The sequence below is a fragment of the Crocodylus porosus genome, unplaced genomic scaffold (assembly GCF_001723895.1).
Source record: "Crocodylus porosus isolate Cpor-Errol unplaced genomic scaffold, CroPor_comp1, whole genome shotgun sequence".
In the NCBI taxonomy this organism is placed as follows: Eukaryota; Metazoa; Chordata; order Crocodylia; family Crocodylidae; genus Crocodylus; species Crocodylus porosus.
In genome coordinates, this window is record NW_017728947.1 from 5,129,755 (window position 1) to 5,140,235 (window position 10,481).

Sequence of the window (10,481 nt, forward strand, 5' to 3'; positions counted from 1 at the left end):
AGGACATGAGACACTTCTCCACCATGGCCATGCTGCTGCATCTGAGGAGGCACCACCCCTTTGCCTTTCTTCTTGCTGCTCAGCTTGGCACCAGTGTGAGTGTGCTGGAAGGGAAGTCCCCGACTCACTCCAAAGCCCCCTTATCCCCAAAGCAGAGGCAGGCCACCCTGGACCAGTGGGGGAAAGGTGGACAAAAAGGGGGGCATGTTCCCAAGGCATGCAAGATCACCCAGAGCATTGGTGAGAAGCTTGCTCTGGATAACCAGCCCTTCTCTGGATAGTCAGCCCTTCTCCCTCGTTGAGCGACCAGGGTTCAGGCAGTTTGTACTTCTGGCCCCATTTTACAAAGTGCCCACATGCAGCACCTTTAGCAGGGCAGTGGTGCCCTCCCTGTATGAGGCGTGCAGGGAGTACTTGAGGGAGGAGCTGCACAAAGCAGGGGCGTAGGTAGCCTTGCATTTCAACTCTGACAACTGGAACAGCCGGGGTGCTAATCATGCCTACCTCTTCTTCATGGGGCACTGATGCAGTCAGTCAGGCCATCGGTGGGCTCTACTGCAAGCTGAGGTGCTGGACGAGTCCCACACAGCAAGGGATATCATGGGAGCCATGAACCACATGGTGCAGGGGTGGCTCGTTGGGCAGGCCGAGCTCACCCGCGGGTTCATGGTCATGAACAATGGGGCCAATATGGTAAAGGCTGTCCGTGATGCCAACTTTGTTGGCATCCACTGTGTGGCACACAGGCTGCACATAATAGTGAGGGATGCCTTGAAGGGGGACAGGACTGCTGGTGACAGCACCGCCATCTACTGCTACAAGCCAGCTGATTTCGAAATGCAGGAAGGTGGTGGGCTACTTCCACTGCAGCATTAAGGGGGGCAAGTAGCTGCAGGAGAAACAGGCAGAGCTGAGCATCCCACAGTACAAAATCATGCCGGATGTGGAGACTCAGTGGAACTCCACATACCTGATGCTTGAAAGTTTGGTGGAGCAACACAAGGCCATCCATGAGATGGCCTTTCTTGGGGAGATAGGGATCAACACCCCCCTGAACAGAGCTGAGTGGGGTACCATCTCCCAGATGTTGGTGGTCCTCAAGGCCACCGAGACCCTTAGCACTGACGATGCCCTCCTCAACCAAGTGATTCCCCCTAGTGAGGGAACTGGAGAACCAAATGGAGAAGTTGCAGGGGATCAGTGTTCCTGGCTGGGGCAGGCCGCTGTCACCAGACGTGCTAGGCACTGGTGAGGCAGCTGAAGGAGGGCATCAGGAGATGGCTGGATCCCTTGTGGTCCAGTACAGTCCACATGATGGTGGGTGCGTGTGACCCAAGGGCAGCATCCCCAAAACCCTTGATCACTGGATGCAGGTGCTGGTGAACAAAGTCAAGGAGGCCGAAGTGCAGAGGTGAAGGGATGTGGAAGAGGGGGATCCACTCTCCCGTGCCAGCACTCCCAGCATCAGCACTCAGCACTCCCAGTCTTCTCCATGCCAGCCACTGCCAACATGGGCCATGGGCACAGCTTCAATGCTGGGGTCCAAATGCACTAGATCCCAGCCTTGGGCAGGTAGCGCCAAGGCTTCGGTGACTACCTATCTCACTGAGGATGTGGAGCCACTGGATTGCGACCCCTTGGCCTACTGGGCAAGCTTCAGCCAGATGTGGCAGGATCTGGCCACGGTTGCCTGGTAACATCTGTCCTGTCCACCGACCAGTGTGCCAAGTGAGAGGGTATTCAGCATTGCTGGGGATGTTGTGACACCCCACTGCACCTGCTTGGATCCTATATTGGATCCTAAAGGTGAACCTCCGGCTGCTGGGGTTCCCCAAGCTCCACCTGCAGACGGACTGATTGCCACCCTCCTCACCCCGTCTGCACCAATTTCCTTTATTGAGGTTTTTGAAAAGCCAAGTAATGCCCCGCTCTCAGCTGGAAGGGGCACTAACTGCATCACCAGCCAGCAGGGGAAGAACATGTCCCTGCTGAGTTCATTCCCCTGCCAAGACGAACTTGGAGGTATGGGATTGGGGCTATAAGGAATGAGGAGGTCCCAGGTCCTGGGCATGACTACTAAAACTTCACCCTGCCAGGGTAGAGAGGCCTGGTGGCGCGGAAGCCCTGTAAATGCCAGGACCAATGATCCCCTGGTGAAAGGCGGGTAGGAGGCGCCATAACCTCCAGCTCATGCATGCACACACAAAGTCCTGGCTGGGGAACACCCAGACCTGTCACGACTGTGACAGGTTTGACGCTTGCTGGTTGCAGTGCAGTTGTGGGGCTCCCAGTGAGCTCAGCTTAGCTGCCTGGAATGCCAGCTGTACGGCTGAAAACCCCTTCCTCAGCCTGACAAAGGGGTTGTCAACCCTAAGGCTTCCAAAGAGACTTTTTTTTAAGTACTCCTTTTTTTTCATAATACACATATAGACATAAAACACAAGATAAGCCATCATACACCATAAATAACATCATATGTCCAACGCAACACCTTTACTTCTTGCTGTCAATTCCTTTATAAAATGAGGCTCTGTGACTGGTCTGTTTGGGTATGTTTGCTGCTGCTGCTGCTACTGGTGTTGAGCCGGCTAAGTTATTGTACCTGTTGTCACGTAAAGCAGAGGACCAGATGTGAGGCTGTTGGGGAGGAGGAGGCCTCAATTGGGCACACTGCCATGTTGTGCAGAGGCCCCAGCGCCAGGAAGGGCACACCTTAACACATGCAGTGTCACCCACCCACATCATTTCTCCTGTCAGCAGCTTGGGGTGCAGGGCCCCAAACGACAGATTCCCCCAACGAGACACACGCAGCTGGCAGGCTTCATGGCCTGGCAGGCCCCAACACTCACGCAGGCCTGCTCTAGGACACACAGCTGACAGGCTTTGTGGCCTCAGTAAGAGGTACCACCCCTGCAGTTTTGATCCCCCTGTGCTGCAACACATAGACGTGATGGGAGTTTTCCCTGTCAGCAGCTTGGGGTGCAGTTCCCCACAAACCCCTGCACCGATCTTCTTGAAACTTGGCAGACTGTGGCCTCAGTAAGAACTACCAGCCCTGCAGTTTTGACCCCTCCCTGTGTTGTAACACGCATCTGTGACAGGAGCTTTGCTTTCAAGGATTTGGGGTGCAGTTCCCCCCCAACCCCCTACACTGATCTTCTTGAAACTTGGCAGACTTTATGCTCTTAGCTGAGGCTATCATCCTGGCAAGTTTCATCCAAATCATACAAAAAACAACAAGGTTATAGCTCTTTCATTGATTCCCCATTATACCCTATGGCTGGATCTCCAAGGTGGCTCCAAAGTTTCAGAGCCACTTGGCTGCATCGAGGTGAAAACCCGGTCTGCGGCTTCAGGTCGGATCGCAGCCATCTGAAGCAGCCGGATCCAAAGCCGGATCAGATCGCTGCCGACTCGCACAGGCCTACTAATACCTAACTGAAACTTCCCTTGATGCAACTTTGAAATCATTACTCCTTGTTCTGTCATCTGCCACCACCGAGAACAGTCTAGCTCCACCCACTCTGGAGCCACCCTTCAGGTAGTTGAAGGCTGCTTTTAAATCCCCCCTCAGTTTTCTCTTCTCCAGACTAAATAAGCTAAGTTTCCTCAGCCTCTCATAACTTCATATGTCATGTGCCCCAGCCCCTTCACCATTTTTGTTGCCTTCCGCTGGACTCTCTCCAATTTGTCCACATCTGTTCTGTAGTGGGGGGCCCAAAACTGGACACAGTACTCCATATGTGGCCTCACCAGTGCCAGCTAGAGGGAAAGAATCACTTCCTTCAATCTGCTGGCAATGCTCCTAATAATGCAGCCTAGTACGCCATTAGGCTTCTTGGCAACAAGGGCAGACTGTTGGCCCATATTCAGTTTATATTCACTGTAACCCCCAGGTCCCTTTCTGCAGAGCTGCTTCTCAGCCAGTTGATTCCCAGTTGGTACCAGTGCATGGGATTGTTCCATCGTAAGTACAGGACTTCGCACTTTTTCATATTGTCCCCAACACACTCCAAACACTTCCTGGATTGCCTGTGCACTGCTGTATTGCCCTCCCATCAGATGCTGGAGTGATTGAAGTCCCCCATGAGAAACAGGGCCTGCAATCAAGAAACTTCTGCTAACTATTTAAAGAAAGACTCATCTACCTTAGCCTCCTGGTCTGGCGGTCTATAGCATACACCCATCACAACATCACCCTGGTTGCTCTCCCCTCTGACCATAACCCATTGTGGCAATGCCTCTAGTTCTCATATGCTATGGGAGCTACTAGCTCAAAACCCATCTGCTCTAGGTATATAAATAGAGCTAAGTAATGCTGAGGCTAGGACCTGCATCTAAGGTCAAATGTTTCATATAGCTGACTCCAAAAGCTAGATTAGAAAACCAACGTGCCTTCCAAAAGGCAAAATTTGTAGATGTAAAGAACCAGGCCTACAAAATTTGGTGGTAAATTGTATACTTACTAGATTTAAAATGATCCAATCAGGCATGTATCAATAAGCAAGGGAGATCAATATAATGTGGTGAACTTCCATTTTTCACGGTGACATTTTGTTTTTGGTAAGTCCCAGTCTTTTGATAGGATGCTGTTATTTAGAATCTCTTTCCAGTCCTACTCCCCATCACATCTCTTCTCTTCTCACTGGCACCTCCAAAATCTTCACTGTGTCCCAACACCAGAAATTAACTCTCTATCATAGCTTGAAGGAATATAGAATGACTCTCGTAAGCAAACTCCATGCACACAAACCACCAAAATGGGACGCCATCATACCAGATTGTGAAGATGCTCAAGATATGATCTTTTTCTATGCTCTGTTGGGCTAGGCTGGGTTCCTACATTTTGTCTCCTTCTCAGTGGAGTTAAGATGCACCCTGGGCTCACTTTGCCACCTCCTCCACTTCCTATTTCCTCTGGTAGAATCACTAAATCCAGGAGAGGTACATAAAGGAAAATAATGTCCTGAGACAACAGGGTCTTGGTTTTGGTCTCTAATGTTCAGTAAACAGAAGCTTTCTTAGCAGGTGCAGATGGGAATAGGGAAGTCTGTAGCAGCTCTTTCCCTTGTTTCCAGGAACCTGACTATACTCGCTAACACTGGTTGCTGAATGTAGGCCCAGCCTGGCCTCCTGTCCCTTGTCTGCAAACAACATGCTTTCTTTTTTTCCATTTAGTTTGGAACCTCCCTCACCCTGAGGCTGCTTTCTGTAAGCCCTGCCAGTGAGCACTTGCTGCTCTCTATTCATTTCCATTTTGTCCACCTGCAGCCCTGGAATATGTCACGGTGGCTGATGGGAAACAGCTCACAAGCTCAACGTAACCATTTGCTATCCTCCTACCCTTAGGCACAGGATGGTCACAGGCTGTAACTCTCCCTTCCTCTCCTCGCATCAGATTGTTTCTTATTAGTATCCATCAATGAGGCTATCAGAGCCCCACTGCAGTGACAAAGGCTGTTTCATCTATGACCCAGTCCTCCTAGCCCTCTCCCCCTCTCTCTTTTTTTCCCCCCTCTATAAACATGTCCCTCTGGGGCATGCTATCTTATGCACTTCTGGCTTTTCATGTCTGTGTGCGCAAAACAGTACACGAGCTTAGATACCTGCTGCTTTCTGCACTCCTGCCCTTTTAACTAACCAGAACTTGTTTGTGGCTAGTGAGGGAATAGGCAGAGCAATGCTAACATTTGTGGCACACACATAGATGGTATGGGCTTTATTCTCATCTGCATCCAAGCTCCAATCAGCATGGGGAATCAGGGGATATCAAGGAGATTATTAGTCCCAGTTTGAGTTAGTGTAGCATCTAGGATGCTCTGTAACACAGTAGTTGTTGTAGCATCTGCCACCATGTCTTTACTCACAACTTGAATAGGATAACCAAAGAAAAAAGAAGTGCCAATGGAAAATGTGCCAGTTTTAAGTAAGAAAAAATGAAGACATTTATTTAAAAAAACTATGATTTTGTCATTTTAAAGGGACATTGGACGGGTGAAATTCAAATAGCAAAACAAATCCACGCATGTGATCTGAGTAGCTTTTGAATTGTGGGTGCTGAATAGTTGAAAATCAGGTACTGAGCTCTTTGGAACATCTGAAATAAAACTGGAAATATTTCTTTTGCTTTTCATTATTTATGCAGAGTTTTTACTTTTATGATTTGCATTGGCATTTTCTTTGACAGTGACATGAAGCAATTCAATTCACTTTCTGCTTCACGTGCTGAAAAACAATCCTGTAGTAATAGAAAACAATACTCCCAAAGACCTTAGGTCAAGGTTTGTAAAACAGGGTGGTCCAAATCAGGCTCTTGGGTGTATACATCTGCATCTAACTCAATAGCCCAATTTCTAGAAGCTCTATTTTCCTTTCTGAAGTAAACAGAAGTTTCTAACTGTTCGGCGTGTTTTAAATCAAGCTATTGAACTCAGCACTGAGATGGGGGTGGTTTGTTTTTTGGTTGAGTTTTTTTTGGTGGTTTTGTTTACTTCCAGCAGTATAAAACACACTTTAAAGGTATCTTTGATAACAGGTAAAATCTTGTACTGTAACATAGCTTTTAGTTTATTTTTGAGGCAGCTGATTTTCCTGTTAATATAAGCGGTCCGTTTTTTTAAAATCTTGGGACTGATTTTCCAAACAGTTGAAGACAGAAATGCTCAGCCTCTTTAGGAACTCTATAAAAGTGTATGAAACTCTTCTAATTCCTGTTATTGTATGCAGTAAAACCATACATTTCCCTTTTATAAATCCTATCTTTTAGGGCAATGCCCCTTTAATAATACTGAATAGAAATACAGTTGAGTGACCTTCCAAAGCGAATAAGAGAGGCTATGGTACTTTGCAGTCTTTCATTAGACAGCAGTCCACTTAAGAAAAGTGAAGACAGCTTAACTGATGAAATTGTCAGAAGGCAAGGAGAGGGGAAGGAAGTGTAATTGAGCTTTTAGACAGTGTTTCACTGTGCAATGTACCTGCCATCAAAGTCAGGCAAGTCTATTGATTTGTTTCTCAAGTGGTCTATGTCTCCTATTAGCTATTTGGTGGGTGATGCACATGCTGCTTTCAAGGAGTATGGATTTTTGGTCATGTTTTGTAAAGACATAGGAGGCTTCTAGAATCCATCCAGCAATAAAAAGTTAAGGGTAGGGATGTATGAACGATTTTCCACAGGATAAAAGGGGGCAGGGATGTACACACCCGTCAGCTCCTCCACACTGATTACCTGTGTTAATGCTCTTGCCCCATGGAAGCATGGCATCTAAACCAAGGTAATGCATCCCTTTTTCACTGAGAGAGAAAATGCCAGTTTTACCTTACTGTGAAGTAACATGGACACATGCAGTTACTACACAACAGTCTCCCAATCTCTAACCCTGTTGTAAATTGTCTCTTCCCTCTGGTTTCTTTCCAAGAAGGTATGGCAGTGCTGCTGTTTTGAAAGGCAATGGCTTGACTGCACAGTTAACCTGGGTTATCAACAAGCCCCTGATTTAGCCTAATGAGTGTGAACGTGTTCTCACAGAAATCCCTTTTCATTTTACTGTATTTGTGCATTTGCCCGTGTGTCAGGCAGCATACCCCATGGTAATTTGTGGTGACATGCTTTTGGATTCTACGCTGAAGGACTACCAGGACTTGAGTGCTTTTGCTTACACACTCACTGCAAAGTGGGTTGGTAACAGCCAGGTTAAAATGGAGCTTGGACTCTAAAACTCTTCTCTGATCCCAGCTGAATAAGCTAGACCAAGCTGAGAGTGCCTGAAAACATGGGGCAAAAGTTTTTCTTTGTGCATAGCAAGAAGCTAGAATTATAACCCACGTAAGAGCCCAGGTTAGCTGTACATCCCTCTTTGTCATATTCATCACTTATCTCTGGGACCTTCCCCCCACCCCACCAGTTTCTATACACCCTTCTTAAAATACAGCATCCAAAACTGTACATGTGACCTTAGCTGAGGCCTAACCAGCATCACATGGAACGGCACTATTACCTCTCGTGTGTTGCCCGCAATGCTTCTGTTACTGCAGCCCAAACTTCATTTGCCTATCTGCACCAGTGTCACATCTCTGACAAATGTTGATAGTATGTTCTCCTATAAATCTGCAACACAGCTAATGCGAAGTCAGGCATCCCCTTTTCATATTTGTGCATTTAGGGTGGAATTTTATGTTCTGTTGTGAGTCTAGTCTTCCTTTATATGCCTTCTAGTGTGGCAGTTTTCTAGCCATTTACCTGACTGTTTTTGAACCCCACTTTACATGCATAGTAAATGGGGGATCTTAATTTTTCTAAACGTCAGCAGCAATGCAGCCAAGTTAACGCAAGATGGCACTATGAGGACAATTTTTATTAAAAAGAAGCCCAAACCAACACTGCTTCAAATAATGCTTTCTTCCAAAGCCCAAGAAGATGGCAAATTACCACCCCATTTACTGTCTTTCAACTCTCTCTGGCCTTTCTCTTTTGCAGAGCCAGTGAAGGAAGCTGAGTCTTAAACAATCTTATTTTTGAAGCAAAATTAAAAAAAAAAATCTCCTCAGATCTGCTTCAATAATAAAAGCTAAGGGTTAAATCTAAAGTCCACTTAAACCCATGCTCTTTGAAAGAGGCCTATGGTAGCTTTGCCTTTCTGTATCACCTTTCTTCTGAAGTGCAAGAATTAAGCCTCAGCCTGGCAAGAATTAAGCTTCCCCACGTTGCTGCATGGTAGCTGAAAATATTCCCAAATACAGGCAGGGAAACTGAGGCACAGAGGATAAGTGATTTGTCATCACTGAGCTAGTGACTGCCAGGCCCTTCTTATACCCAATAAATAATGAATGCTACAGGGGAATGTAGCCAGGAGTCAGATGTGGGAAAATGCTACCAGAAATTTCAGAGACCGGGATTAGGCAAATTGTACTTAAAGGAAAAGTAATTGGTGAGGATAGTCAAGCCAAGGTTGAAAAATAATGGAAGTGCCATAAAGAGCAAGGAAACTCTCAGATGTTGAGGTACAGAAAAGCTAAGACAAACATACTTTGCTTATAGGGTCATCTGACTCCCTGCTAAGATCCTCTTTCTGTTCCAGTTATTCCCCAATTTTCTTGGAATGCTTTGGAAGAAGAGACAGAAAGTTGCTGTCCAGAAGCTGAAACACTAACACGGTACCAGTAGCAGTTTAGCTGCAATGACCCAGAGCTGAGTGGGAGCTGCAAGTTCTACATAGGAAAGAAGGCAAGCAAGATAAATCAGCCTGTGCTGAGCTATAGGCTGATGCAGCCAGACTGCTATTAGTATCCAAACTAGTGAGGTTAAATTTATCTTGGGTAGGTCTGCATTATGCTCCAGTAACTGCGGTGACTGCAAATTAAGAATACCCTGCAGAGACAGAAAACTTGCAGTAAAGCACACGATAAATTTCAGTGCCCAGTTGCCACAAAAGCTCACTAGAGGTAAAAGGAGGCAGCATTTTACATACCACACTCCTTACATCTTACCTGAAAAAGAAAGCATTGCATTCAAAAGCTTGCCTAAGTCTATCCCAGCTATGCAGTTGGTCCAGTAAAAAGACACCCCCCACAAAAATCCTTCCCTCTCACTTCCTCTGTAGAACTTTCTGGGATCCAAGTACATAAACTGCTTTATAGGAGCTAAATAGTGTTGCTGTTAGGGTTCAATTCCTGCTGCCTCCTATTCCTGTGCAAGCAGAGAATCTTATTGGGCTTTATCCCACATCATCACAAGCTGCCAATACCCTGATCCCTTCCTAAATTCAGGTATCACTGTGGGATACAGGACAAAGATGATGGTGGAGGCATTGATCAACAATCTCCCAGTGGCCTTGAACAAGTCCAAGCTAAATCACTGTCTCAACTGTAAAGTAAAACCCATACCATCATAAAATCTCCACAATATGGGATGTATTGGAGAAGGAGACATCTGAGGAAGCAAAACCAGGTGCCACGGGAAAGGTGACAAATAGGAAGATGTTCACACTTGTGTTGAAAGGAAAAGCAGCAGCAAAGTTTGAAGGTGTTTTAAAACTACAGTGATGCACTGAGGGCAGATGTCTATTCAAACATCAAATGGTCAGCTGTTGACTTAAGACTTAGAACCAGGTTTGGAGAGCTGAATAGCACCTGACCTCACAAGATGCTCATCAACTTCCATGGGATTTCTTGTAGGGATATCAGAATCTGGTTGTTTATAGTGAGCTCTCTGAAAAGGCAGTAGTGTCCAAGCAAAGTTTGCCTGGCCTGGTAAGGCACAAGGAGGTCTCAGCTAGGGCCTTGTCACATAGAATTTATTTAGATTGTGGTAAGCATTATTGTACTACATTAAAAGTGTTCTGAGGGATTGCACAGTAGTGTTTACAACGATCTCTAACATGGTCTCTAATGCTCGGCTCGCTGATTTGTCAGTCCCGGCCGGCACTGCATCAAAGTCTTGAACTGGCTCTGGTGTGGTCCCAGTCTGTGCCACACTGGAGTCT